This window comes from Acipenser ruthenus, chromosome 34 (assembly GCF_902713425.1).
Source record: "Acipenser ruthenus chromosome 34, fAciRut3.2 maternal haplotype, whole genome shotgun sequence".
In the NCBI taxonomy this organism is placed as follows: Eukaryota; Metazoa; Chordata; class Actinopteri; order Acipenseriformes; family Acipenseridae; genus Acipenser; species Acipenser ruthenus.
The window spans coordinates 6,084,530-6,109,866 of NC_081222.1; the positions used below are offsets into that span (position 1 = coordinate 6,084,530).

General features: G+C 43.9%; 2 long non-coding RNA genes across 3 annotated transcripts; both read left to right on the plus strand.

The window, feature by feature from the left end:
* The first annotated feature begins 34 nt into the window (after positions 1-34).
* Positions 35-10,866, plus strand: LOC117402172 (uncharacterized). The gene is made up of 4 exons (XR_004663132.2): positions 35-210; positions 2,031-3,446; positions 9,881-10,060; positions 10,298-10,866. It is a non-coding gene; the product is annotated as an uncharacterized LOC117402172 (long non-coding RNA).
* A 71-nt stretch (positions 10,867-10,937) lies between these two features.
* Positions 10,938-22,177, plus strand: LOC117402173 (uncharacterized). 2 transcript variants are annotated; one of them, XR_004663133.2, is made up of 3 exons: positions 10,938-12,046; positions 12,860-13,005; positions 21,404-22,177. It is a non-coding gene; the product is annotated as an uncharacterized LOC117402173 (long non-coding RNA). The 2 variants fall into 2 exon arrangements; XR_004544424.3 differs by lacking the exon at positions 21,404-22,177 and adding an exon at positions 13,759-13,941.
* The last annotated feature ends 3,160 nt before the right edge of the window (positions 22,178-25,337 follow it).

The following is a 25,337-nucleotide window of genomic DNA, read 5'->3' on the forward strand; positions in this document are numbered from 1 at the left end:
ATTGTAACGACCCGTACAGACGGAACTCTGTGGCCGCGGCATTATTATGCATCGGGCTAGTTAACAGCAGCACCAGCGTGCACAGAGCGCAAGACGTAGAAGTTTACAAAGAAAAGCGCCTGTCAGGCAGCCCCGCCTCACAGGCAGATAACAACAAAAGAGCGCGACTTACTGATGTCACACATCTAAGCCCGCCCTTCCACTCCCCAGGTACGCTATTTCTTCTCTGTAAAGGAGTTTGAAAGCCCGTCAGATAAGAACATAAGAAAGTTTACAAACGAGAGAAGGCCATTCAGCCCATTCAGCTCGTTTGGTTGTTAGTAGCTTATTGATCCAAGAATCTCATCAAGCAGCTTCTTGAAGGATCCCAGGGTGTCAGCTTCAACAACATTACTGGGGAGTTGTTCCAGACTCCCACAATTCTCTCCTCCTATTTTCTGTTCTGAATGCCCCTTTATCTAATCTCCATTTGTGACCCCTGGTCCTTGTTTCTTTTTTCAGGTAGAAAAAGTCCCCTGGGTCAACATTGTCAGTACCTTTTAAAATTTGGAATGCTTGAATCAGATCGCTGCGTAATCTTCTTTGTGCAAGACTGAATAGATTCAGTTATTTTAGCCTGTATACGACATGCCTTTTAAACCAGGAATAATTCTGGTTGCTCTTCTTTGCACTCTTTCTAGAGCAGCAATATTCTTTTTGTAGCGAGGTGACCAGAATTGGACACAATATTCTAGATGAGGTCTTACTAATGCATTGTAAAGTTTTAACATTACTTCCCTTGATTTAAATTGAACACTTTTAACTATATATCCGAGCATTCTGTTTTTTTTTGTAGCTTCCCCACATTGTCTAGATGAAGACATTCCTGAGTCAACATAAACTAGATCTTTTTCATAGATTCCTTCTTCTAGTTCAGTATCTCCCATATGATATTTATAATGCACATTTGTATTATTGCACATAATACACTTTTCTCTATTAAATGTCATTTGCCATGTGTCTGCCCACTTCTGAATGCTGTCTAGATCATTTTGAATGACCTTTGCTGATGCAACTGTGTTTGCCACGCCTCCTATTTTTGTGTCGTTTGCAAATTTAACAAGTTTGCTTACTATACCAGAATCTAAGTCATTTAATTTAGATTAGGAATAGCAGAGGACCTAATACTGATCCCTGTGGTACACCACTGGTTACCTCACTCCATTTTGAGGTTTCTCCTCTAATCAGTACTTTCTGTTTTCTATATGTTAACCACTCCCTAATCCATGTGCGTGCATTTCCTTGAATCCCTACTGCGATAGTTTGAAGTTGGATAGTTTAAAAGTTATGAACGGTAAGTAGGGGTGCTCAGGATGCAGCAGCAGGACTGGTAGGTGACATAATCACACCCGAAGACATAAGGCCGATATACGCTCATTGCAAAGGAGCCGGCTCTTTTATACGGCAGTATCGGCGCTATGCTTTAGTGCGAGAGGTCCCGGGTTCACGCCTGCCCTCCGCATGTGTGATGCGTCTGCCTACGGGATCTGAGGTTCGCTACAATATTTAAAGTTAGATTTTTATTTGTTTTGGTATTTTTAAACGAGCATATTTAAAGTTAGATTTGTATTTGTTTTTCTATAATAACCTCTAGCACTGTCTGTATATTAAATTAAACCAATATCGTTAAACTATTGGTTCACTGTTCACTGTTTTTATAGTTACAGGGTTAAGGCTAAGCAAATTGCATATACAATTAAGTTAATTGCATAACAGTCGGTTCTGCTGTTGATTCTCATACCGCTACAAAATACTGAGCATAACCCTTCATAACGAAGTTTGAACATTGACTTCAGCAATCAGATCATTGCAGTATATACCGGTAAGTTACAGTCAGTGCAGTCTGTAGGTGTCAGTGAAGTGCAGTCCATAGCTGCCTGGAATGTACTTAATTGTATTGTGCAAATTCAGGATATGCCGGTATACTTTCCTATTCATTAATTATGTGATATTCATACTGTAAATTGCCTGATAAACATATGTTGTTTCAGAGCCTATGAATGGATCGCTATTGGATACAGTCTAGAAAATTCACTGAAGAAAGAGTTCAATCCAAATGTATAAAGAACAGTTTACCTGCTTAACAACACATCAGAGGAAGATTTGATTCATGAACATTTGCAAACTCGTAGCTGCAATGGGGAAGGGTTCTTCTCAGCAAAACATGAGTCTAAAAGCTGTGTTTATTATCGATGTGAGAGATCAAACAAAGCAAAAGGAAAATCACAAGGGGACCCATGCAAAACAAGAACTAATGGTTGCAAAGCCTATGTTATTTTTACATTCATTCATGAAACATCTTTCAATGGATGTGTGGTGCGACTTCAAACTGTTCATAATGGTCATGCTCTAAAAGATACTAGTCAGCAAAAAGTGATTCAAATTCATCCTGAACTACTCACGGTGATTGAAGCATATTTGGCACAAGATCTCAACTGATATACTGTAGGTGTTAGAGCAGCAGAGTGGGCAAAACAGTGAGGGTTTAATGATTTACGGGACCGCTGATACAGTGTCACACCCCGTGATGTTAAAGTAATTAAAGAACAATACGTATCCAGACAATACCTGGGTATTGATGATTCCTCTAGTGTGGATAAAATGGTAAAAACAGACCTTAAAAACTGTGTTATTTTATCAGCCACTAGCACAGTGCGTCACAGACTCTCATACTTGTCTTATCCACTGAATGACGCTTCAACAGTTACAGAAGCATGGAAGTGATTTTTTTAGATGCTGCATATGAAGGAGTCTCTGCATATTCATTTGGAAGTGATTTTTTAGATGCTCATACGAAGGAGTCTCTGCATATTCATTTGGAAGTGATTTTTTAGATGCTCATACGAAGCAGTCTCTGCATATTCATTTGGAAGTGATTTTTTAGATGCTCATACGAAGCAGTCTCTGCATATTCATTTGGAAGTGATTTTTTAGATGCTCATACGAAGGAGTCTGCATATTCATTTGGAAGTGATTTTTTTAGATGCTCATACGAAGGAGTCTCTGCATATTCATTTGGAAGTGATTTTTTAGATGCTCATACGAAGGAGTCTCTGCATATTCATTTGGAAGTGATTTTTTAGATGCTCATACGAAGGAGTCTGCATATTCATTTGGAAGTGATTTTTTTAGATGCTCATACGAAGGAGTCTCTGCATATTCATTTGGAAGTGATTTTTTAGATGCTCATACGAAGGAGTCTCTGCATATTCATTTGGAAGTGATTTTTTTAGAAGCTCATACGAAGGAGTCTCTGCACATTCATTTGCACTGTATGCCTTGCTGATTCCAAGTGAAGCAGGCCGTGGTGTTCCTGTTGCTTTTTTCATTTTAAGTGAAGAAAATACAGAAAATCTGGCATTGTGTCTCTGCAAAGTGAGAGATGCCCTAAATGGTTTTGCACCCAGGTAAGTATTTCTTTATTGAAAATGTTTTAGCACTTAGTAAGTAACTTTTAATATAACCCTTGAATAGTTTATTAACTTAATTCCATTCTGTTAAATTTAAAAAGATGAAATGGGTATTTGCATGACTGCTTTACTGGTCCTTTGGCATACTTTTTTTGTTTGAGTGGTATAAATTACATTGAACTGACTAGCAGTAGTAGCTGTGCTGACAGCTATCTAAACAACAGGGTATACATTATTTATAATGTATAAGTATAGTATGTGCTGTGGAATGTTTTTTATAGTAATCAATTATCGTCCACAAATTACCCAGTAATTACAATAATGTGTGTAAATGGCACTTTCTGTGACAATGAAACACCAACTAATACTAACTAAAACTACTTAAAAAGTTTGCCATGCCAGTGCTTAGTATTGGGCATATTTTAAAAGCTACATGTTCAGTAGTTCGGGACAAACACCAATCACAAAATGTTTTAGTACAAATATTTATTGTAGAGAATGCGGAGTATGCGATTTAACAGAAAAGTATGCTGTATATACACATTCATTTGGCATCAAACCTAACTTGGTTTGAGGGTTCGCTGCCTGGCCAACTGGACGAGGCTGAGACCCCCATTTGATAAAACATAAAAACTGTTATTAAGAAAGGTGGAGATGGGGAGGTGGTGGGTTACGATGAAATCAAAACGCAACTGAGAGATAAGTGAAGAGGGTATTTATAGTGCTAACAATTTAAATTAGCTAATGTGTAAATTGAATGATTCAATTTGGTGATGCGGAGATTGGTGTCTGACCCTCCTCCCGAACTTTAATTATAAATTTCATTTCAGTAGTTCGGGACAAACACCAATCACAAAATGTTTTAGTACAAATATTTATTGTAGAGAATGCGGAGTATGCGATTTAACAGAAAAGTATGCTGTATATACACATTCATTTGGCATCAAACCTAACTTGGTTTGAGGGTTCGCTGCCTGGCCAACTGGACGAGGCTGAGACCCCCAAAAAGAACAAGCCGGTCTCAATGCCACAATTAGAATTGAATATAGCCCACTTGAAGGTTTAGCCAACCTTTAACAAATGATCATCAGCACGCAGGAGAGGAAAACAAAACCCATTTTTGGGAAATAAACCTCTGGGAATCCATGGCTGATTCGATTGCCCTTCCTCCAGGCAGGCTACTAACACTTAAGAGCACATTTCTGTAAAAGCATTTTTAGGCTCCATAATATTTGTTATAATGTAAACTTGGTAAGCACTGGAGGATCAACGACCTAACCGTTTGATAAGAGAGTCTGGAACTCAGTGGGAAAAAGCTGCTACGATTCTGAAGGAAGGACCGGAAAACTGCTCAGCTGCGAATCCGGACCTGGAAATAAATCAGGTGAAAGAACAACAAATGTTGGGTGACGATTGTTCAGTTTTCGTTAATAAACAGCGGGCCTGAGGGTGATGCGCCCTGAGAAAGATAGAGATGGACAAGAGAGAAAGGGGTCATATGGGCCAACATGGGAGTTTAATTTATAAACAAAGTTGAAAAGCTTTCTCTAATCTTCCTGGTCCGTTTTACTTCTTTTGAGCAGGAAGGAAAGGGTATCAGATGAGGGGATTGCTAGGTCAGAGATTAAGGGGTGAATCTGGGGGTTGAATTTGAGAGCGATGTAGACTCCCAGCACCTATGGGAACCCAAGAAGGCTAAGAGAAAGAGCTGTAAGGTTTTATCTAAAACAGGCAGGAGTAGCTGGAGCAGATGAGAGGCACCAAGAGAGTACGTTGATGGCAATAGGTAGGCAAGCAGGAGGAGAAAGAGATTCTGATAGTTGAAGCCCTTTCAGGATTAGTGAAATTTGTGAGTTGCAGAGTGTAGAGCTGGGACACTGAAATTGAGTTGAGTTTGTAGAAAAACTTGATGCCGGAAATTCAAATCTTATAGCTCTGTTCTTAAGGGACATAAAACAGGATGACACTACGGGCACTGAAAATGATGGAAAGGAATGTTGAATGCAAAGTGAAATTTTAAAGCAATTCCAGGATGACCGGTACATTTGCAATGAGCGGGGAGTGATGCTGAGAAGAGTTGTTTCTTGAGCCTGCAGAAATCAGGGAATGCAGCAGGTGGCTCACATGAATGTCAGGTCTGAAAAATGAGGAATCTGAGTTTGCAGGAGGTCGTCTTCGGAAGCCAATGCTCTGAATCTCTGCGTTTGGAAACGAGAAAGAGAATCAATTATATTCAGGTGGCCGAGAATGTGTTGAGCTCTGAAAATGAACTGATGAGTAACAGATAAACAGGTAATCCTTCTGAATATTCTCATTATATGGTGGGAGAATGAACGATCTTGTTAAAGATTTAGACTGAAGGTGAATTGTGAGTGGAGAAGAATGGATTTTGAGCCCAGGAAGACCCCCAAAAAGGAGTGCGGCTACAGCAAATGGACACACTTTGCGCAATGACGAGGAGTGATCGGTTATAGGAATAATGCTGAATTCGTTGGGCCATGGAGCAGAAAACCAATTTTCCCTTGTAGGATCCTCCAAAGCCAAGAGAGGGAGCTGCATCTTTGAACGGCTGAATGTCTTTGTGCAGCAGGAGACAGTTGTCGTAAAAGAAAGTACTGCCATTCCTTTCTTTTAGTAGGCGCTCCCACAGGCGGAGTTCCTTGCGAAAAAAAAGGAACCAAACCATAAGTATAACATCATTGAGGGAATCGATAGAAAGGATCAAATATAGAGAAGGTAGGAGATAAAAGCTCTGCCTCGAGGATTTATCCTCATTGCGTACAAATTGCAAAGCATATGACATGGTTTATTTAAATTTCTAGAAAGCTTTTGACAAAGTCCCATATAAAAGATTAATTTCTCATATTGAACGCAGTAGGGATTCAATGAAATGCATGCACGTGGATTAGGGAGTAGTTAACATGTAGAAAACAGAAGGCCTCCAGAGTATGCAGTATTGCGGCCCTGACTGATATTCAAAGAAATGGGAATGGTTTTAAAAGTGTTTGAATAAACTGCCGGTAAGCTGAAAGAAGAAAAGCATCTCACAGAGAAGAGACCACTATGGGGTCGTGCTGGACACCCATGGCGGCCAGGGAGGTCACTGCAGGGGCCTGCTGAATGCCTGCAGTGAGGGGAGGGTAACCTAAAAGGTTACATTTGGAAGACCGCGGATGTAAGGAATAGAAGGGGGCAGTGGGGCCCTGTTGAAGCTCGCAGCTGGTAGAAAACCATTTGACAGAGATGGGAGCACTATGGGGGCCTGCTGGACGCCCATAGTGGCCAGCGAGGTCACTGCAGGGGCCTGCAGTGATGGGGGGTGGGGAATGCGGGAGCAGCCGCTCCCAACTGTAATTACTGATTAGAGGAGACATCAAAAATAGAGCAAGGTAACCAGTGGTGTATTACAGGGATCAGTATTAGGTCCTCTGCTATTCCTAATCTACATAATGATTTAGATTATGGCATAGTAAGCAGACTTGTTAAATTTGCACACAACACAAAAATAGGTGGAGTGGCAAACACTGTTGCAGCAGCGAAGGTCATTCAAAATGATCTAGACAGCATTCAGAACTGGGCAAGCACATGGCAAATGACATTTAATAGAGAAGTGTAAAGTACTGCACACAGGCAAGAAAAATGTGCATTATAAGTATCATATGGAAGATACTGAAATTGAAGGAATCTTTGAAAAAGACCTAGGAGTTTATGTTGACTCAGATATGTCTTCATCTAGACAATGTGGGGAAGCTGTAAAAAGGCCAACAAGATGCTCGGATATATTGTGAAAAGTTTTGAATTTAAAATCAAGGGAAGTAATGTTAAAAATGTACAATGCATTAGTAAGACCTCACCTAGAATACTGTGTTCAGTTCTGGACACTTCATTAAAAGAAAAAGGATATTGCTGCTCCAGAAAGAGTGCAAAGAACAGCGACCAGAACTGTCCCGGATTTAAAACACATGTCGTATGCAGACAGGCCAAAAGAAAAGAAGCTATTCAGACTTGAACAAAGACTACGCGGTGATCCGATTCAAGCTTTCAAAATCCTAAAAGGTATTGACAACGTCAACCCAAGAGACTTTTTGAACCAGGACCAGGGGTCACAAATGGAAATTAGACAAAGGGGCATTCAGAACAGAAAATAGGAGGCACTTTTTTACATAGAAAATTGCGAGGGTCTGGAACCAACTTAGTAATGTTGAAGCCGACACCCTGGGATCCTTCTTGATCCTTCTTGATACTCTGAGCTCAATAAGCTACTAACAACCAAACGAGCAAGATGGGCTGAATGGCATCCTCTTGTTTGCAAATCCTCCCATGCTCCCATGTAGTTTAAATGGCCTAGGAGGGACAGAAGATTGCGTTTAGTAGGGGGGGGGGGGGACCGGACCGGACAGAAAAGTGGAAATATAAAAAATACAATCCCCTGAGGACAGGCTCAATGGGCATGATTTTAAATGTGTTTGATATATTGGCTTTAGCCAGTCATGCGTTTTTCCCAGCAATTTTGATTAAGAATATGGCGTGGTCGATTTGCATATTGCAGGGAGCAATCTTCGTGAGGGACTGTTGATGCTGGGTGTGGTGGAGTTACGGTGAGCGGAAATGAAGGAAGTTACAGGCAGAATAGCACAGGTTCCTTCAATGAAGTTATTACAAATCTGGCAAAACAATCTCTGGATACAAATGCTCAAAACTGCCGATGAGCAGTGAGGGAAGGGAACCAGAAAGGTTATAGTTAGAGGTGAAGGGAGCACTATGGGGGCCTGCTGGACGCCCATAGTGGCCAAAGAGGTCATTGCAGGGGCCTGCTGGACGCCTGCAGTGAGGGAAGGGAACCAGAAAGGTTATAGTTAGAGGTGAAGGGAGCACTATGGGGGCCTGCTGGACGCCCATAGTGGCCAAAGAGGTCATTGCAGGGGCCTGCTGGACGCCTGCAGTGAGGGAAGGGAACCAGAAAGGTTATAGTTAGAGGTGAAGGGAGCACTATGGGGGCCTGCTGGACGCCCATAGTGGCCAAAGAGATCACTGCAGGGGCCTGCTGGACGCCTGCAGTGATGAGGAAGGTTACAGATGCATATTATACAACAGTGGCGGGTGTCGAAACCCCCAGGATAGATCGCGGGAGCAGCCGCTCCTAACTGTAAAAACAATCTCTGGAAACAAATGCTCAAAACTGCTGAAGCACAGAAAGAAAAGCATTTCACAGAGAAAGGATCACTATGAGGGCCTGCTGGACGCCCATAATGGCCAAAGAGGTCACTGCAGGGGCCTGCTGGACGCCTGCAGTGAGGGGAGGTAACCTGAAAACTTATATTGTAACACTTGAATGTATTTGTATTTGCTTGCGATTGTAAGTCGCCCTGGATAAGGGCGTCTGCTAAGAAATAAATAATAATAAATAATAATAATGAAAGGTTATAGTTGGAGCCAGAATGCTCAGGAACTGCTAAATGAGCCTTTGATTGACAGGTGCGATGGTCCTGCTTTCGGATTTTTCCGGTAGTAGAAGCGCTTCGTGGAGATGCAGTCGGTGCGGGCGAGGTGTTTCAAGTCCGCTTATAATACGCGGAAATTGGGCTAGCTTCTTGAGTCGCGGTTTGGAATTTGTAAAAACACCCATACTAACATGGGTTGGGCTTGTTTTGTGATACTTGGCAACACTGGGTAAAGCAGCGATCAGTGCTGACGTCATAGCGCCTGCGACGGGAAGGATGAAATAAAGTAAACAGATTCTCCTTACGTGCTGTAGATTTGAATGGGATGTTGTTGCTACGAAGATAAAGCTGGAGCCGGGAGATCGTCCAGTCTCTGATGCCAGGAGTTGCGGAGGAACGAGTGGCCAGGCGGGAGCCACAGCAGACAGGAGAAGCAGACATCTGGGCAGCGAAGTTTGGAGTGGTAATACCGCCGACCGAAGTTGTGGTGGAGTTGGCCCGGGAAGGGCTGGTTGATCTGGTTGCGTGGATCTCGGCTCCGGGGAAACAGCAAACAGATCGTCATCCGTCGAAACGGAATAATCCAGACTGCAGACCATGATGCGTGCATGTACGATGAAATCAAAACGCAACTGAGAGATAAGTGAAGAGGGTATTTATAGTGCTAACAATTTAAATTAGCTAATGTGTAAATTGAATGATTCAATTTGGTGATGCGGAGATTGGTGTCTGACCCTCCTCCCGAACTTTAATTATAAATTTCATTAAATAGACTTTTCTAAAACAGATTCATATTACATTTCATGTACTGTAAATATATGCAGCGTATGAAACAAAGTATACTTCAGGATGCAGAATACTGACTCTATATACTGATTGGCTGGGTGTCATTGCAGAATGAAGAATACTGACTCTGTATATTGATTGGCTGGGTGTCATTGCAGAAGGAAGAATATTGACTATATACTGATTGGCTGGGTGTCATTGCAGGATGAAGAATACTGACTCTGTATACTGATTGGCTGGGTGTCATTGCAGAATGAAGAATACTGACTCTGTATACTGATTGGCTGGGTGTCATTGCAGAATGAAGAATACTGACTCTGTATACTGATTGGCTGGGTGTCATGGCTATGTTGGAATCCATTATATTCCATCCTTACGTGCTGGGTAACCACAATACTACTTCAAGTAGTCTACAAATAAAAGCAGTATTTTGTAAATATAAATACATTTTATAGATATTTTACTCTATTGAATTCATGTTTTATATACATGCCAATTAATTACAATGAATACTCTGTTTAGTCAAGATCAAGAGACATTTACATTACCATCTCTTTGACTATAATATCTCAAGCAAATGTTTTCAAACAGCTTATCCACATTCTGACTGATTTCTTGCAGATGTGTGATGATCGACAAAGATCAAAAAGAAGTAAATGCAGCAAGGGATGTGTTTCCTGGTGTTCTCCTCCTTTGCTGGTTTCATGTACTACAGGTACACACAGGAATGTGCCATTAGATGGTTGGTCCGGTGGGATGGAGGAAACTTAAATGTCTCAGATAGAAATGAAGTGATCTGATCTATGATTAGATTAAAACAATGTAACACTGTAAGTAGTGTGACAGAAATATAATGAGTTTTGATTGTAAATCTCCCTCCCGACCTGTGAGGGCGCTAAGCAGCGAAAGTAGAGTTCTTTGGATGGGCTGGCCTGACAGTTCTTTCCCCGGGCCGGGAAGTCGGTCAGTCTGGAAGGCGATGAGACTCTGTTGCAGGAGCGTATTGACCCAGAAGAGAAACGACATAGCAGCTGCAGATAGTAGAGACAGCTGCAATCGTTTACCAAGGGGTCATGCGTGATAGCATAAAAGGGGACAGAGAATCACAATCCACTTCTTTGCTTGGTTCGATAGACAAGGAACTGGAAGGATCGGGAGAAACCTCTAAATATAATATAAATAATTTGTGAGTGTTTTGTTTGTTTTGTCGCTGTTAGTAATTGCCTTTTTTTTTTGGATGGCTAACACGTCTCCGGAGCTGTCGCCTTGGGCCAGCACTACCTGGAGCAACACTCTACCACAGTCACTGTTTAATTGTTATCACCCACCACGAGCACTACTGCATGCACCCGGACTGGTGACCATGTATTGTATTATTGTGGGGCGGATAACGTGTCTTTATAATTTGGACTACAATCCATTTATTATTGGTGTGTATTGCCAGAGGTTTATTGTTTGGTCGCCAGACCGGGAGTTATAAATTATTATTATTATTATTATTATTATTATTATTATTTATTTCTTAGCAGATGCCCTTACCCAGGGCGACTTACAGTCGTAAACAAAAAATACATTTCAAGAATCACAGTACAAGTATTAATACAATTAAGAGCAGGATAAAATACAATGACTTCAGTTCTAGTAGTACAAGTATATGACAAAATACGATTCAATATCGGAGCAGTTAACAGTGTTAGTGATAGTTACATCAGGATATGATTAAGTGCAAAATACTACAGATTGAATAACACTTGTGGTAGATTACAGTACAGTACTCTGTAAAGTACAGGATTAAATGCAGTAAAATAGGGAGCAGATAAGTGCAAGTAAAGCGCATTAAGGAAGAGTGATAAAGTGTCCAGAGGGAAAAGAGGAGTTCTACAGGTACTGCCTGAAGAGGTGAGTCTTGAGGAGGTGCCGGAAGGTGGTCAGGGACTGGGCAGTCCTGACATCTGTAGGAAGGTCATTCCACCACTGTGGGGCGGGGGTGGAAAAGGAGCAGGCTCTGGAGGCAGGGGAGCGTAGAGGAGGTACAGCCAGTCTTTTAGTGCAGGAGGAGCGGAGAGGTCGAGTTGGGGTGTAGGGAGAGATGAAGGTCTGGAGGTAGCTGGGTGCAGTCTGGTCAAGGCATCTGTAGGCGAGTACAAGAGTCTTGAACTGGATGCGAGCGGTGATCGGGAGCCAGTGGAGTGAGCGGAGCAGTGGAGTTGCATGAAGAAGCGAGGCAGAGAGAACACCAGGCGAGCAGCGGAGTTCTGGATGAGTGGTAGCGGACGGGTGGCGGACGCAGGGAGGCCAGCCAGGAGGGAGTTGCAGTAGTCTAGGCGGGAGAGTACCAGGGCCTGGACAAGGAGCTGGATGTCATAGTTGGTGAGGAAGGGTCAGATTCTTCTTATGTTGCTCAGGAAGAATCGGCAAGTTCGTGCCAGAGTGGAGATGTGCTGGGAATACGAGAGGCAGGGGTCCAGGGTGACTCAGAGGTTCTTAGCTGAGGAGGAGGGAGAGAGTGTGGTAGATTCCAGAGGAATGGAGATAGAGAGATCAGAGGAGGGGGAGGAGGAGGAGAAGAGAAAGAAAATGGTCAGATTCAGAGAGGTTGAGTTTGAGGTGATGCGAGAGGATCCAAGAGGAGATAGCAGACAGATAGGTAGAGATACAGGAGGGGATGGTGGAGTCAGAGGGGGGGAGAGGAAAATCTGAGCATCATCAGCATAGAAATGGTATGAGAAAACATAGGATGCGATGAGAGGGTCCAGGGAGCGGGTGTAGAGAGAGAACAGGAGAGGACCCAAGACTGACCCTTGGGGAACTCCTGTTGAGAGAGGGCGAGGTGTGGAGGTTGTTCAACGCCAGGTTACCTGGTAAGTGCGGTTGGAGAGGTAGGAGGAGAACCAGGCCAGAGCGGTGCCCTGGTGTGTGATTATTTCTGCACTGCATCACCTCTGCACCTGTTTCCAATCAGCAGCCACTTTGCCACAGTAGGTATATGTTTCTTATATACTGTAATGTATGGCTGTGCACATTTTACCCCTAGTGTATACTAGCAAGGGTAGGGTAGGTTAGTAGGGTAAAGGGCACATTCAGAATTACAATTTCATTTTAACATGTTATTTTATACTCCAGTTATATGGCTCATTTGTTGAACTTGAGTTGTAATGTCAATATATGTTCAATTTTATTCAGCAGGAATATTGTGCTTGAGCATCTGTATACTGTAACAAGAAACATGAAGGTCAGCAACTACCTCAAGGAAAATTGGTTTCGTATTGCAAACAGTTTGGTCGACAGATGTACCATGGCAACAGTGAAACTAACAACCTGTCAGAAAGGTAAGTATTTATAGTTTTAGTTCTAGGCCACTGTAATAACATAAGAGTTTCTAAAATGTAGCACGTTTACAACACATTCTGTGTCTTACGAGGGTTTACCTCATTTGTGGTTGAAAATATGTAAATGTGCCCTCAATTTGTTAATTTGTTCCCGTCCTGTCATTTCCTGGCATGTGTATTTCCAGGTATTGCTCTCTATTACATAGTATTGTTTTGTGCTTGGCTGAGACATAAGTCTTAGCCATTCACCAGTACTGATGGAATTGCAATAAATAAGTTATGCTTTAAGAGAATAATGTTCCTGTCCAGTAACTGGTTCTGCTTGGATACTGCACAACTATACTTTCTTAATTACTTATGCCTCAAGGAAGTTTTCGTTGGGAGAAATGACATTGTTAAAGTTGCAATGATGAGCTGTATCTGCTGCTTGGGTACAAGTACATTGTATTATTTACCCAGCAAAGTGCTGAAGTAATACGTGCATCCTCAGCGAAAGTACTAAAAACACAAAACCAGACCTCTATTCAGAATAAATACATGCTATAAGATTCTTGCAGTAATTGTCAGCTGTAGTGTGGAAACCTCAAGGCTGTCAATGTTTGAACTTCACATACAGACTAAATGTTGTTGTTGCATCTTTTTCCACAACCCAGTATTGTTTCTTTTATGTTTCAATAGCTCCCCTTGGGGATATAATTTTTATGTGCTAAAATTTCAGCTCCAGTCTAATTTTATAACGCCTCTTTTAAAAAGATTTTTTCACAGCCTGAAATATAAATTCATGGGTTCCATCACGAACAGGCGATTAGACCAGCTGCTTCTCCTTCTCTCAAACAAGGTTGTTGATTCTTACAGGCAGGTGCATCAAATGTAATGTAGTCATAATATTGTGCATTAGGTCTTTAATAACTTACAAAGCTGTATACAATTCAAGGAACGATACGTAACAAAAACAGTTTTAAAAAAATGATGTTCATATATAGAACTGCGTATCACGACAGCTGGACGATCTGGAGGTAGCTGGGTGCAGTCTGGTCAAGGCATCTGTAGGCAAGCCAAAGAGTTTTAGTTATTCTGTCTTCGTTATTTGAAAAGACTAAGTCAAGGCATGTCTCCCCTCTAGTCGATGCCTTCACAAATTGTGTTAGGAAGCAGTCACTTGTCATTTCCACCATTTCAATTTCGTCCGTCAAACTCCCCACCGGGTTTTCCCATTTTATATGGGGGAAGTTGAAATCCCCCATTAGTATGACTTCTCCTTTTCTACATGCATTTCTAATGTCATTGTATAACAGATTATTTTGCTTGGCATCTGAATTTGGCGGTCTATAGCATGTTCCTTTTATTATGCTCTTTGGATTTTTGTCCATTATTCTGACCCATATTGATTCTGCATTGTTTTCTTTGTCCAGATTTAACACCTGGGCTTCAAGACTATTTCTTATGTATAACGCTACCCCTCCGCCTCTTCTGTCCTGCCTGTCTTTCCTATACAGTGTATATCCACTAATATTATATTTGTCTTCATCACTCTCAGACAACCAAGTTTCTGTAACACCTATCACATATATATATATTTTTTATATATATATATATATATATATATATATATATATATATATATACATATATATATATTGTAAACTGGCCGGCACAGTTCACAGTTCTTGCCCCTTTAAAAACTGACCCAGACACCGAAGTAGGGATTCAAGGAAATGCATGCACATGGATTAGGGAGTGGTTAACATTTAGAAAACAGAGCACTGATTAGAGGAGAAACCTCAAAATGGAGAGAAGTAACCAGTGGTGCACCACAGGGATCAGTATTAGGTCCTTTGCTATTCCTAATCTACATTAATGATTTAGGTTCTGGTATAGTAAGCAAACTCGTTAAATTTGCAGATGACACAAAAATAGGAGGAGTGGCAAACACTGTTGCAGCAGCAAAGGTCTTTCAAAATTATCTAGACAGCATTCAGAACTAGGCAGACACATGGCAAATGAAATTTAATAGAGAAAAGTGTAAAGTATTGCATGCAGGAAATAAAAATGTGCATTATAAATATCATATGGGAGTGTCACAAAGACGGCCGGAGTGGGTGACGTCAGACCAGAAGACAGGAACACAAACGACAGAGAGATGTGGAGTTTGGTGGAGCTGAGCGAATGCTTTCGCTCAGCATTTAATGAATAAACAGACAGAAAATAAACGTTTGTAACAAAACACAAAAACAGGACACGGCACTTGAGCCAAAATAAACAGACAAACAAACGAACTACACAGACAAACACGGTGAGCTTCTTTTACTATTATTTTACTTTATAATACCCTCCGTCTCCTAACCCGTTCTCCACTCACCGAACACCAACCCCCAGTGAGTGAAAACATGCAGCTTTTATGCAGTTGTACCGAGATTCGATTGCTAGTCAATCATTCAATTGGAATCTCGGTACAACTGCACGTGAATTAATTAAAGTGCAATTCCCCGTGCTCACATATTACTTTTTACTTGCACGTGATGTGATGTGCCATCCCCGTGCCTAAATACAAATATACAATTTACACACACGTGAAACACAGACCGCTTATATCCCGTGTACCAATGCCTATACACCAACATTTACACACAACACGTAACATAACATACACAGGGGGGGGCACTTTGCCACATATACCCCCCCTTGTGCAACGCACACATGGCCTCAATGGCCACCTCCCCCCTCAGTCCCAAAGTCCCGGAAGAGGGGGAAGCAAGTTGTTTCTGGGGGTGGCCATGGTGGAATGTCTGGCACCCCCCAATTGTTCGTGGCTGGCAGCTCCCTCTTCCGGAGCTTCAGCCACACTATCTGCTGCCGCGAAAGTGCAGCTGGGGGAGCTGGTCTCCTGACCTCCCCCTCTTTCTTTATGGCCGGCAGCTCCCCTTCATGGAGCTCCGGCCACAGTGTAGCGACCCGAGGCAAAGCAGAGGCCCCGGCGACCCCAGGCGAAGCAGGACCCTCGATGACCTCAGGCGACGGTAGCAGCAGCGGCCCCTCGGGAGGTGGAGGCAGAGGCAGCTCCTGCTCCTCTCCCTCGGGTGGTGGTGGTGGTGGAGGCAGAGGCAGCTCCTGCTCCTCTCCCTCGGGTGGTGGAGGCAGAGGCAGCTCCTGCTCCTCTCCCTCGGGTGGTGGTGGTGGAGGCAGAGGCAGCTCCTGCTCCTCTCCCTCGGGTGGTGGTGGTGGTGGAGGCAGAGGCAGCTCCTGCTCCTCTCCCTCGGGTGGTGGAGGCAGAGGCAGCTCCTGCTCCTCTCCCTCGGGTGGTGGTGGTGGAGGCAGAGGCAGCTCCTGCTCCTCTCCCTCGGGTGGTGGTGGAGGCAGAGGCAGCTCCTGCTCCTCTCCCTCGGGTGGTGGAGGCAGAGGCAGCTCCTGCTCCTCTCCCTCGGGTGGTGGTGGTGGAGGCAGAGGCAGCTGCTGCTCCTCTCCCTCAGGTGGTGGAGGCAGAGGCAGCTCCTGCTCCTCTCCCTCGGGTGGTGGAGGCAGAGGCAGCTCCTGCTCTTCTCCCTCGGGTGGTGGTGGAGGCAGAGGCAGCTCCTGCTCCTCTCCCTCGGGTGGTGGTGGAGGCAGAGGCAGCTCCTGCTCCTCTCCCTCGGGTGGTGGTGGAGGCAGAGGCAGCTCCTGCTCCTCTCCCTCAGGTGGTGGAGGCAGAGGCAGCTCCTGCTCCTCTCCCTCGGGTGGTGGTGATGGCGCTGCCGGCTCCTCCGACAGCGGGGGTAGGGCTGGTGGCGCTGCCGGCTCCTCCAACAGCGGGGGTAGAGCTGGTGGCGGGCGTCTCCGCTGGGCTCCCTTCAGCAGCAAAAACAGCGGCTGCTGTGGAGCCTGAGCTTCACGCCCTCGTCCCTCCCAAAAAAAAATAGGGGTTTGGGCCTTCAGCTCCTCCCCTCCGGACACAGGACGCACCGGCTCCTCCCCTCCGGGCCGTGGGCGCACCGACTCCTCCCTCTCGGGCCGTGGACGCACCGACTCCTCCCTCTCGGGCCGTGGACGCACCGACTCCTCCCTCTCGGGCCGTGGACGCACCGACTCCTCCCTCTCGGGCCGTGGACGCACCGACTCCTCCCTCTCGGGCCGTGGACGCACCGACTCCTCCCTCTCGGGCCGTGGACGCACCGACTCCTCCCTCTCGGGCCGTGGACGCACCGACTCCTCCCTCTCGGGCCGTGGACGCTCGGGCTCCTCCCACTCGGGCCGTGGACGCTCGGGCTCCTCCCACTCGGGCCGTGGACGTTCGGGCTCCTCCCACTCGGGCTGTGGACGTTCGGGCTCCTCCCACTCGGGCTGTGGACGTTCGGGCTCCTCCCACTCGGGCTGTGGACGTTCGGGCTCCTCCCACTCGGGCTGTGGACGTTCGGGCTCCTCCCACTCGGGCTGTGGACGTTCGGGCTCCTCCCGCTCAGGCATAGGACGTGGCAGCAAGGGCTCCTCTTCTTCATCCTGCATGGGGCATAGGGCCAACGTGTGCCCATATGCCCCACAGCCAGGGCACCACTCCCCCCATCCCAGTCTTTGGGCCATTGCCTGTAGGGTCCTGTGGACGGAGCAGGGTATGGTGGTGTGGCTAGTTTGGCCACAGTCAAAACACCACAGCCCTGCTTCCACCTTTCTCCCTTTGCCCTCCTGTGCTCTTCTCCAGCCTCTTCTCCCCATTTCTTCTCCTTTTGGTTTTTTTTTTTTTTCTTTTCCCCAAAAAAAAAACTGCGGTTCCCGCTCTGGCCTGAGCCCTGGAGGCGCTGTTATCCCACTCTGACACCACGTGTCACAAAGACGGCCGGAGTGGGTGACGTCAGACCAGAAGACAGGAACACAAACGACAGAGAGATGTGGAGTTTGGTGGAGCTGAGCGAATGCTTTCGCTCAGCATTTAATGAATAAACAGACAGAAAATAAACGTTTGTAACAAAACACAAAACAGGACACGGCACTTGAGCCAAAATAAACAGACAAACAAACGAACTACACAGACAAACACGTGAGCTTCTTTTACTATTATTTTACTTTATAATACCCTCCGTCTCCTAACCCGTTCTCCACTCACCGAACACCAACCCCCAGTGAGTGAAAACATGCAGCTTTTATGCAGTTGTACCGAGATTCGATTGCTAGTCAATCATTCAATCGGAATCTCGGCACAACTGCACGTGAATTAATTAAAGTGCAATTCCCCGTGCTCACATATTACTTTTTACTTGCACGTGATGTGATGTGCCATCCCCGTGCCTAAATACAAATATACAATTTACACACACGTGAAACACAGACCGCTTATATCCCGTGTACCAATGCCTATACACCAACATTTACACACAACACGTAACATAACATACACAGGGGGGGGCACTTTGCCACAGGGAGATACTGGAATTGAAGAAGGGAACTATGAAAAAGACCTAGGAGTTTGTTGACTCAGAAATGTCTTCCTCTAGACAATGTGGGGAAGCTATAAAAAAAGGCCAACAAGATGCTCAGATATATTGTGAGGAGTGTTGAATTTAAATCAAGGGAAGTAATGTTAAAACTTTACAATGCATTAGTAAGACCTCACCTAGAATATTGTGTTCAGTTCTGGTCACCTCGTTACAAAAAGGATATTGCTGCTCTAGAAAGAGTGAAAAGAAGAGCAACCAGAATTATCCCGGGTTTAAAAGGCATGTCGTATGCAGACAGGCTAAAAGAATTGAATCTATTCAGTCTTGAACAAAGAAGACTACGCGGCGATCTGATTCAAACATTCAAAATCCCCAAAAGTATAGACAATGTCGAGCCAGGGGACTTCTTTGACCTGAAAAAAGAAACAAGGACCAGGGGTCACAAATGGAGATTAGATAAAGGGGCATTCAGAACAGAAAATAGGAGGCACTTTTTTACACAGAGAATTGTGAGGGTCTGGAACCAACTCCCCAGTAATGTTTTTGAAGCTGACACCCTGGGATCCTTCAAGAAGCTGCTTGATGAGATTCTGGGATCAATAAGCTACTAACAACCAAACGAGCAAGATGGGTCGAATGGCCTCCTCTCGTTTGTAAACTTTCTTATGTTCTTATGAAATTGGAGGTTCAGCGCTTACGCGCACTTTTAATAATACAAAAATAAAATAAACAAAATCAACACATAGCTCTTCCCGAGCACTAACTAAAACAAAAACAGGAACTCTGAACTAATACCGGACAGCTAGGCTGTTTACCGGTCGAAAAATAAACACACACACAGTTCCCCAAAAGGTTTCACACACCACCTTTGAGGACTTACGACACACCGTACTTGACTGCTACAGGAACAGGGCACACACCTTCCTGCTTCCTTCTTCCAAGCAGCCCCGAACAAACTGACTGCTCCCCTTTTAAACCCTGCACCTGGTTCTAATTTAATAATGATTTCCAGGTGCAGGGAATAATTAAGCAATAAAACAATTAATGGAACTGATTGACAATAAAGCAAAATACAATTAAACAATAACAAAAACTAACAAAAATGTGCCTGCGCACATGTCCTACGCAGGGAGGATTTTAACCCCCTCCCTGCTATGTTACAATATATACACAGCGAAACACAAGCTTCATTCTGCAACAAGTGAAAAACAACAATGCTCATGGAAACACGCTTTTATTGCATGGAGGTTTTACTTATCGTATTTACCAGTCTAGTTATGATAGAGCTGTATCGGAACAGTGAAAAAAACAAAAACAAAACTAAAGTCTTCTGCAATCAGATAGTCTGTGGTGAACCTGGCTCTGACTGCGTCGTGTGTCCGAGTTCCTGGTAAGTGACGCATAAGAACATAAGAACATAAGAAAGTTTACAAACAAGAGGAGGCCATTCAGCCCATCTTGGTCGTTTGGTTGTTAGTAGCTTATTGATCCCAGAATCTCATTAAGCAGCTTCTTGAAGGATCCCAGGGTGTCGGCTTCAACAACATTACTGGGGAGTTGGTTCCAGACCCTCACAATTCTCTGTGTAAAAAAGTGCCTCCTATTTTCTGTTCTGAATGCCCCTTTATCTAATCTCCATTTGTGACCCCTGGTCCTTGTTTCTTTTTTCAGGTCAAACAAGTCCCCTGGGTCGACACTGTCTATACCTTTTAGGATTTTGAATGTTTGAATCAGATCGCCGCGTAGTCTTCTTTGTTCAAGACTGAATAGATTCAATTCTTTTAGCCTGTCTGCATACGACATGCCTTTTAAACCCGGGATAATTCTGGTTGCTCTTCTTTGCACTCTTTCTAGAGCAGCAATATCCTTTTTGTAACGAGGTGACCAGAACTGAACACAATATTCTAGGTGAGGTCTTACTAATGCTTTGTAGAGTTTTAACATTACTTCCCTTGATTTAAATTCAACACTTCTCACAATATATCCGAGCATCTTGTTGGCCTTTTTTATAGCTTCCCCACATTGTATAGATGAAGACATTTCTGAGTCAACATAAACTCCTAGGTCTTTTTCATAGTTCCCTTCTTCAATTTCAGTATCTCCCATATGATATTTATAATGCACATTTTTATTTCCTGCATGCAATACTTTACACTTTTCTCTATTAAATTTCATTTGCCATGTGTCTGCCCAGTTCTGATTGCTGCCTAGATCATTTTGAATGACCTTTGCTGCTGCAACAGTTTTTGCCACTCCTCCTATTTTTGTGTCATCTGCAAATTTAACGAGTTTGCTTACTATACCAGAATCTAAATTATTAATGTAGATTAGGAATAGCAGAGGATCTAATACTGATCCCTGTGGTACACCACTGGTTACCTCGCTCCATTCTGAGGTTTCTCCTCTAATCAGTACTTTCTGTTTTCTACATGTTAACCACTCCCTAATCCATGTGCATGCATTTCCTTGAATCCCTACTGCGTTCAGTTTGAGAATTAATCTTTTATGCGGGACTTTGTCAAAAGCTTTCTGGAAATCTAAATAAACCGCTTTTGTGACCTTTTGTGAACTTCACAGAGTCTTCTGGGAATTGTAGTTTGGCGTGGTGATATCGCAGCTCTGTTATGGGTAGTCGTTATAATGGTCACCGCTGTAATGTCTGTCGTGGTGATGTCGTAGCGCTGTTATGGGCATGCGCTGTAATGTCTGTCGCGGTGATGGCGGCACAGTTTTGGACTCGCTGTAACCATAGCTGAACCATAACTGTGTATTTCTTATTTAGTAAAAGACATAGCATTTATTTATATTGTTGGTGTTCATGAAAGAATGAAAGCCTTAATTGTATATTATATAAAGTGTATGTAGTGATTTAATGGTGTGTGCTTCACCTGTTTGACTAAATAGCTGGTTAATGATTTCATAAATATACACTATAATAGGATAAACCAGTGGGAAGTAGGTGATGCGTTTTTTTGTTGTTTTTTTTTCTTCTTCAGGTACATAGACGATTTGTGCCAAGATGGAAGGATTGCAATTGGCAATCCTGCATTTGACAGTGACTCCTCTGCCAAAAAAATGGACAAGGGATTGGCACAGCTTTGCAGTGTGAAAGACAATGGTGAATGTGTTGTTCCTTCAGAACATAGTGAGGGCAGATTTTACCTTGTTAATCTCACTTTCTTTACTTGTGACTGTCCCTTTGCTTTGCTTGGAAATGTTTGTAAACACATTGTCTTTGCTAAGAAATTTTGGTGCACAGCAACGTGTTGATGTATTAGATGTCCATAAAACACAAAGTCAGTTAATAATTGAAAACGGAAATTAGGGGCTCTCGAGTGGCGCATCCAGTAAAGGCGCTCCACGTGGAGTGCAGGATGCGCTCTATAGTCTGGGCGTCGCGAGTTCGAGTCCAGGCTATTCCTTTGCCGACTGAGGACGGGAGCTTCCAGGGGGCGGCGCTCAATTGGCTGAAACAGGTTTCCCTTAAACAGGTTTCTAGTTGTTGGAAACATCAACATAATTTTATTGTAAATATTAATGATTTAATTTCAACGTAGCCTCCATGCTAGCCTCAATCACTCAGAAATGACACAGGACCATTTTGTGATGGCAAATGGCAATCATGTACTTTTATTGATAATAAAATTACAGAAAGGTTCACTATCCACGCATCTCTACAGCTGACCTCATTACGAAAACATATTATTGGCATTTTTTAATTATTGGTGACTAAAACGTACAGTACTGATGCTAATTAAAAAACAATAATAAAACCCTTCCCTGTATCAGTGTGATGGATGTCCCTGCTTGTTACCACACAAATCACTGATGATGGCAGGGAAATTGGAGAGAGCTTCAGTCGCAAGACATTTCTGGCGTTTTTAATCTCTGATGGTATTTCGTCTTGCTCGCCCTTTGCTAGTAATGTACTAGTATTGAGCCAACAGAGTTTATTGTAACTGAAGTCCTATTGGTTCATTTCAAAATACAGAAGTATGGCCAATCAGAAACCAAAGTATTGTCATGCGGTCTAGTTTAACAAGCCGTTACGTCTGGTATGAGAGTCATTGAAAAAAAGAAATATCGATTTGCAGGCACGAACGCACACAGCAAATAAAATGAGTTAAAGACTAGGCTTTTAGTTTTTTTTTTTTTTTTTTTTAAATATGTAATTTTTTTAATTTTTTTTTTATCCCAAAGACAGACTGCAGTAATTGCCCAACTGTTTATATGACATTTAAACAACAGGGCTTATTTAAAACGTACATACTGAATATGTAAATTAGTCATGTGTGCTTTGAACGCTCTGTCACAGCACATCGATCTGGTGTTAGTGATTAAACGCTGATTACGTGACAAAAGTTTGCAATAGATTGGCAAGTGGTACTAAATAAAATGCGTTGTCCAACATTTCAGAATTTGTCTCGCGTACCCGGGCGTAATCCTGCAAGCGATGCGCGATGGCCCGGGGGTGTTCCTCAGCCGAGAAGCTCACCTCCCTGAACTTGCGGTGGTAGCCCTCCGGAGTCGCACCCACGCGGTTGAGGATGACAGCTTTCAGCGTGGGGTACTCCATCATCGCCGACGGATCCAGGGTGCTCGCCGCCGCCTGCGCCAGCTGTGGCAGGAGGTAGCTAGCCCATTGCTCGCGGGCCCACCCGGCAGAGATCGCCATCGCCTCAAACACCTCCAGGTATGCTTCTGGCCAATCTTCCGCCGTCATTTTTGTGGGCTGCTGTAGCCATGGGTCCGGTCCCATAGCTCTTGCACTCCCCTGCACCACCGTCGTGAGGGTTTCACGCAGGAGATCAATTAAGGTGGTGAACTGCTGGGTATCCATTCTGCCCCCTGGTCTTGCACTGCTTTGTGTGGGCGGTGCCAGTGAATCCCAATTCTGACACCACGTGTGGGAGGGTGGTGGGCAACTCACAGACACCAGGAGACAGTACTTTATTTGAAACGCCGCTCAGGCGCACTGATTTATTGCGTCCAGGAGATGGCGTTGTTGTCCGTGGACTGGATACTGGCGACAGTAACCAGCACCACAGCTTGTACCACAACAGGTACACAAGCAAGGGCACAACAAGTGCTCGTAAATAATAATGAAAACCAAAGGCGAAAGAAAAAGGTAAAATAAAACACAGTAATAGACCTACAAACAAAAGTTCTGCTTACGCAGTGCCCCCACTGCCGCTAAGCCGGTCAGCACGAGCCTCCGTCCTACGCTTGTTTACTTTACACTGGGATGGCCGGAGTTCCCCCGTATAACTAAACCCGTCCCCTTGGGTGTGTAGCTATGTATTTTGATTTCTCGTTTAATTATTTTCAGGCCGGCTGTTATCCTCAGCCAGACTTGCCTCGTTTTCCTCCTTTTTAACACCTGACGTCTGCGGTCAGGGTCATGTGTGTTCCCCAATCCGGCCACCCGAGTGCACCTAAAGCACCGTTCTTAAGGGCCGAGCAATCTCCCAAGGCCCCCCTCTCAGCCACTCAGAGAGAGGGAAAGCACACACACACACTCTTCCCCACCTCTCCGTGTCATCGCCATGACTGACAGGCGGATCATAGGAGACTGCTGCCCTCTACCTGCAGCAATACGCATGTGCCAGATAGTCAGTACAGGTCTCCCCTGCTACAAGCAGCAATATCCTTTTTGTAACGAGGTAACCAGAACTGAACACAATATTCTAGGTGAGGTCTTACTAATGCATTGTAAAGTTTTAACATTACTTCCCTTGATTTAAATTCAACACTTGTCACAATATATCCGAGCATCTTGTTGGCCTTTTTTATAGCTTCCCCACATTGTCTAGATGAAGACATTTCCCAGTCAACAACTCCTAGGTCTTTTTCATAGATTCCTTCTTCGTTTCAGTATCTCCCATATGATATTTATAATGCACATTTTTATTGCCTGCATGCAGTACCTTACACTTTTCTCTATTAAATTTCATTTGCCATGTGTCTGCCCAGTTTGAATGCTGTCTGCCCTCCGCCCCTGTGCAGTTTATTATTTTGTATTTGTTTTGTTGTATTGTTATGATTTTATTGTATGTATATTTGACGGCGTAGCCGCGTTTGTTATTGTTTTGTTTAATAGCGTGGATGGGAAGCCCCATCCACAGTAATTAAAAAAACCTTGTGCAGAAGGTGGCCATCTCCTGAATTTAATTAAGTGATTAATTTGTTGCTAAATCAGGAGATGGTCACCTGCATATAAACCTGCAGCTGTCTGCACTCCGGGTGGGTGTTCGGAGGAGGAACAGGAGAGCGAGAGGAAACGAAACTAACATCACCACTTAGCCAACCTGTCACAGCGGGACTTTGTCAAAAGCTTTCTGGAAATCTAAATAAACCATGTCGTATGCTTTGCAATTATCCATTGTCGATGTTGCATCCTCAAAAAAATCAAGCAGGTTAGTTAGACACGAGCTCCCTTTCCTAAAACCATGCTGACTGTCCCAGGACACTGTTACCATATAGGTAATTTTCCATTTTCGATCTTATTATAGTTTGCATAAGTTTACATATAATAGAAGTCAGGCTTATTGGTCTGTAGTTACCTGGTTCGGTTTTGTCTCCCTTTTTGTGGATCGGTATTACATTTGCTATTTTCCAGTCTGTCGGTACAACCCCTGTGTCAAGAGACTATTGCATGATCTTGGTTAGCGGTTTGTAAATAACTGCTTTAATTTCTATTAGGAGGATCTCGTCCGGCCCAGGGGATTTGTTTATTTTAAGAGCTCCTAGTCCCTTTAACACTTCTGCCTCTGTTATGCTAGTTATTTAAAACTGGATAGGAACAGGTCGACATGTGGGGGAAGAAAAGGGCTTGTAACCAGGAGGTCCTCGGTTCAAATCCCACCTCAGCCACTGACTCATTGTGTGACCCTGAGCAAGTCACGTGTGGAAGCGACATCGTGGGAGAAG